This window comes from Natator depressus, chromosome 28 (assembly GCF_965152275.1).
Source record: "Natator depressus isolate rNatDep1 chromosome 28, rNatDep2.hap1, whole genome shotgun sequence".
In the NCBI taxonomy this organism is placed as follows: domain Eukaryota; kingdom Metazoa; phylum Chordata; order Testudines; family Cheloniidae; genus Natator; species Natator depressus.
The window spans coordinates 8,583,848-8,588,847 of NC_134261.1; the positions used below are offsets into that span (position 1 = coordinate 8,583,848).

The 5,000-nt window shown below is 65.9% G+C and overlaps 1 non-coding gene across 1 annotated transcript; it reads left to right on the top strand.

The window, feature by feature from the left end:
- The first annotated feature begins 2,574 nt into the window (after positions 1 to 2,574).
- LOC141979067 (5S ribosomal RNA) lies at positions 2,575 to 2,693 on the top strand. Its single transcript, XR_012636496.1, has one exon. It is a non-coding gene; the product is annotated as a 5S ribosomal RNA (ribosomal RNA).
- Positions 2,694 to 5,000: the final 2,307 nt, after the last annotated feature.

Below are 5,000 nucleotides of genomic sequence, written 5' to 3' on the forward strand. Positions count from 1 at the left end.
GGCGCGGAGGAGGCCGCGGCCGCCTTCCAGGCAACCCGCTAGAGAAGAAGTCGGCGACCCAGACAGGGAGGGCGGCAGGGGTTACTGAGGCTCCAGCGAGAGGGCGGTACGTGGGTCCCACCGACAGCCGACGGAGGCTCCAGCACCCGGGGCCCGCGCCCCGGAGCGTGCCTGGAGAAGGACCGTCGGGCACGGCGGGGGACCGCAGCGCGCCCCTGCTCGCTCTCGCGACGTGTTTGGCCCTGCCGAGCCTCGCGGCTCCCTGGGTTTTCAGACCCCTGGGTGGGCTGCCGGAGCCGCTCGACCTCGCAGGGCGGAGATCTCGGCCGGCTGGCCCCACGGCGCGGAGGGCCGGGCACGCGCCCGGGCCCCCCCCCAAAGGAGGAAAGTCCCAATCGGCCCCAGGATCCGGGGACGCGAAGAGGAAGAGGGACCCGATCCGCCTGAACGCCAGACGCCCCCTGCGGTCGGGGGCGCCGGCCCGCGAAGGACCCTTCCCGTCGCGAACGTGAGCGCCACATCGATCGGAAGGCGAGAGAGGAGCGGGCCCCCCCTCCCTCCGGGGGGCGCCGACAGTCGGAGTTCGCATCCCGGCCACCGGGCCTGCACCGGGGGTGCGAGGGGACGACGGGGTCCCCGGAGGAAAAGAGCCGGAAAAGGGGGGGCTCGGGGGGGCCGGGGGCCGCCCCACCTGCCAACGTGCCCCTGTCCCCCCTCACAAGATCGGGTACAACGCGCAGATTGGTCCCCGAGGCTCATCTCTGGTTCTCACAGGTTCCGAAAAACCTGTTCTCAGAAATCTCCTCGCACCCGTCAAAATGAACTAGTCGAAAAATCCAACCGCCAATTTAGGGGGACCAATCTGAAATCCTATCCGACCTCCTGGTTCTCTCGGTCGGCCGAGGGCACTTTTGGCGACCCCATCCGGACTTCCGTGAGACTGCCGGCCATCAGGTCAACCCGTCACTTTGAATGGGGTTGACCTGATGGCCGAGCAGGGACTTAGACATTTTTTCAGCCTTTTCCTCGGGGTTGACCTGGTGTCCCGGGGGGACTTAGACATTTTTTTCAGCCTTTTCCTCCGGGTTGACCTGGTGTCCCGGGGGGACTTAGACATTTTTTCAGCCTTTTCCTCCGGGTTGACCTGGTGTCCCGGGGGGACTTAGACTTTTTTTCAGCCTTTTCCTCCGGGTTGACCTGGTGTCCCGGGGGGACTTAGACTTTTTTTCAGCCTTTTCCTCCGGGTTGACCTGGTGTCCCGGGGGGACTTAGACATTTTTTTCAGCCTTTTCCTCCGGGTTGACCTGGTGTCCCGGGGGGACTTAGACTTTTTTTCAGCCTTTTCCTCCGGGTTGACCTGGTGTCCCGGGGGGACTTAGACTTTTTTTCAGCCTTTTCCTCCGGGTTGACCTGGTGTCCCGGGGGGACTTAGACTTTTTTTCAGCCTTTTCCTCCGGGTTGACCTGGTGTCCCGGGGGGACTTAGACTTTTTTTCAGCCTTTTCCTCCGGGTTGACCTGGTGTCCCGGGGGGACTTAGACATTTTTTTCAGCCTTTTCCTCCGGGTTGACCTGGTGTCCCGGGGGGACTTAGACTTTTTTTCAGCCTTTTCCTCCGGGTTGACCTGGTGTCCCGGGGGGACTTAGACATTTTTTTCAGCCTTTTCCTCCGGGTTGACCTGGTGTCCCGGGGGGACTTAGACATTTTTTTCAGCCTTTTCCTCCGGGCTGACCTGGTGGCCGAGCGTCTCGCCGTCCGCGGCCGGAGCTAGAGATGCCCCCCCCCCCAGGCCAGCCTGCGAAGCCGCGGCCAGGATCGGGCCCCTGGAAGTCTGACTAAAAATTTTCACCGACCCCAAAAACGGTTAGGGGGGGCCTCATAAAGCCTCCGGAGCGAAAAAAAAAAAAACGGAAAAAAGGATCGGGCCCACCCGAGGCAGGGGAGTCAGTAAGGGAAAGGGGACGAGGCGGCCCGGAGCCGGGTGCCCGGAGCCGGGTGCCGGCGGCCAGGATCGGGCCCCTGGAAGTCTGAAAAATTTTTTTCACCGACCCCCAAAGTGGTATTGGGGGGGGCTCATAAAGCCTCCGGAGCGAAAAAAAAAAAAAACGGAAAAAAGGATCGGGCCCACCCGAGGCAGGGGAGTCAGTAAGGGAAAGGGGACGAGGCGGCCCGGAGCCGGGTGCCCGGAGCCGGGTGCCCGCGGCCAGGATCGGGCCCCTGGAAGTCTGAAAAAAATTTTTTCACCGACCCCCAAAGTGGTGTTGGGGGGGGCTCACGAAGCCTCCGGAGCGGAAAAAAAAAAACGGAAAAAAGGATCGGGCCCACCCGAGGCAGCGGAGTCAGTAAGGGAAAGGGGACGAGGCGGCCCGGAGCCGGGTGCCCGGAGCCGGGTGCCCGCGGCCAGGATCGGGCCCCTGGAAGTCTGAAAAAAAAATTTTCACCGACCCCCAAAGGGGTGTTGGGGGGGGGCTCATGAAGCCTCCGGAGCGAAAAAAAAAAACGGAAAAAAGGATCGGGCCCACCCGAGGCAGGGGAGTCAGTAAGGGAAAGGGGACGAGGCGGACCGGAGCCGAGTGCCTACGGCCATACCGGACGGAAGGCCCCCGATCCCGTCCGATCTCGGAAGGTAAACCGTCCCGGGCCTGGCTAGTACTTGGATGGGTGACCGCCTGGGAATCCCAGGTGCCGTAGGCAGCTTTTCCCGCTGCGAGCCAGCTCTCTCCTTTTCTGGGGAACAAGGGCAGGGTCGCCCTGCCAGGGGCCCTGGGGCTGAAGTCCCTGCCGGCCACCAGGTCAACCCGGAGCCTGCCCCTCTGCGGCCAGCAGGTCAACCCCATACCGGCAGGGGGTTGACCTGGTGGCCGGGAAGCAGAGCGGCCAGCAGGTCAACCCCATACATTCAGCGGGTTGACCTGGTGGACGGGAAGGAAAGCGGCCAGCAGGTCAACCCCATACTTTCAGCGGGTTGACCTGGTGGCCGGGAAGGAAAGCGGCCAGCAGGTCAACCCCATACATTCAGCGGGTTGACCTGGTGGCCGGGAAGGAAAGCGGCCAGCAGGTCAACCCCATACATTCAGCGGGTTGACCTGGTGGCCGGGAAGGAAAGCGGCCAGCAGGTCAACCCCATACATTCAGCGGGTTGACCTGGTGGCCGGGAAGGAAAGCGGCCAGCAGGTCAACCCCATACATTCAGCGGGTTGACCTGGTGGCCGGGAAGGAAAGCGGCCAGCAGGTCAACCCCATACATTCAGCGGGTTGACCTGGTGGCCCGAAAGCAAACCGGCCACCAGGTCAACCCGGAGCCTGCCCCCGCGGGCAGGGGCCAAGCGGACCCCCCTCCGCCCGGGCTTGCCCTGCTCCGAGCCGGGGCTTAATCCCCGTCCGGCCACCAGGTCAACCCGGAGCCTGCCCCTCTGCGGCCAGCAGGTCAACCCCATGCCGGCAGCGGGTTGACCTGGTGGCCGGGAAGGAAAGCGGCCACCAGGTCAACCCCATACTTTCAGCGGGTTGACCTGGTGGCCGGGAAGGAAAGCGGCCACCAGGTCAACCCCATACTTTCAGCGGGTTGACCTGGTGGCCGGGAAGGAAAGCGGCCAGCAGGTCAACCCCATACATTCAGCGGGTTGACCTGGTGGCCGGGAAGGAAAGCGGCCAGCAGGTCAACCCCATACATTCAGCGGGTTGACCTGGTGGCCGGGAAGGAAAGCGGCCAGCAGGTCAACCCCATACATTCAGCGGGTTGACCTGGTGGCCGGGAAGGAAAGCGGCCAGCAGGTCAACCCCATACATTCAGCGGGTTGACCTGGTGGCCGGGAAGGAAAGCGGCCAGCAGGTCAACCCCATACATTCAGCGGGTTGACCTGGTGGCCGGGAAGGAAAGCGGCCAGCAGGTCAACCCCATACATTCAGCGGGTTGACCTGGTGGCCGGGAAGGAAAGCGGCCAGCAGGTCAACCCCATACATTCAGCGGGTTGACCTGGTGGCCGGGAAGAAAAGCGGCCAGCAGGTCAACCCCATACATTCAGCGGGTTGACCTGGTGGCCGGGAAGGAAAGCGGCCAGCAGGTCAACCCCATACATTCAGCGGGTTGACCTGGTGGCCGGGAAGGAAAGCGGCCACCAGGTCAACCCCATACAGGCAGCGGGTTGACCTGGTGGCCCGAAAGCAAACCGGCCACCAGGTCAACCCGGAGCCTGCCCCCGCGGGCAGGGGCCGGCATACCCCCGTCCGTCCGGGGTCGCCCTGCCCCGGGCTCCGGGCTTAAGTCCCGAGCGGCCACCAGGTCAACCCGGAGCCTGCCCCCGCGGGCAGGGGCCGGCGGACCCCCGTCCGTCCGGGGTCGCCCTGCCCCGGGCTCCGGGCTTATTCCCCGTCCGGCCACCAGGTCAACCCGGAGCCTGCCCCCGCGGGCAGGGGCCAGGCGGAGCCCCGTCCGTCCGGGGTCGCCCTGCCCCGGGCTCCGGGCTTAAGTCCCGAGCGGCCACCAGGTCAACCCGGAGCCAGCCCCCGCGGGCAGGGGCCGGCGGAGCCCCGTCCGTCCGGGGTCGCCCTGCCCCGGGCTCCGGGCTTAATTCCCGTCCGGCCACCAGGTCAACCCGGAGCCTGCCCCCGCGGGCAGGGGCCAGGCGGACCCCCGTCTGTCCGGGGTCGCCCTGCCCCGGGCTCCGGGCTTAATTCTCCTCCGGCCACCAGGTCAACCCGGAGCCTGCCCCCGCGGGCAGGGGCCAGGCGGACCCCCGTCCGTCCGGGGTCGCCCTGCCCCGGGCTCCGGGCTTAATTCTCCTCCGGCCACCAGGTCAACCCGGAGCCTGCCCCCGCGGGCAGGGGCCGGCGGAGCCCCGTCCGTCCGGGGTCGCCCTGCCCCGGGCTCCGGGCTTAATTCCCGTCCGGCCACCAGGTCAACCCGGAGCCTGCCCCCGCGGGCAGGGGCCAGGCGGACCCCCGTCTGTCCGGGGTCGCCCTGCCCCGGGCTCCGGGCTTAATTCTCCTCCGGCCACCAGG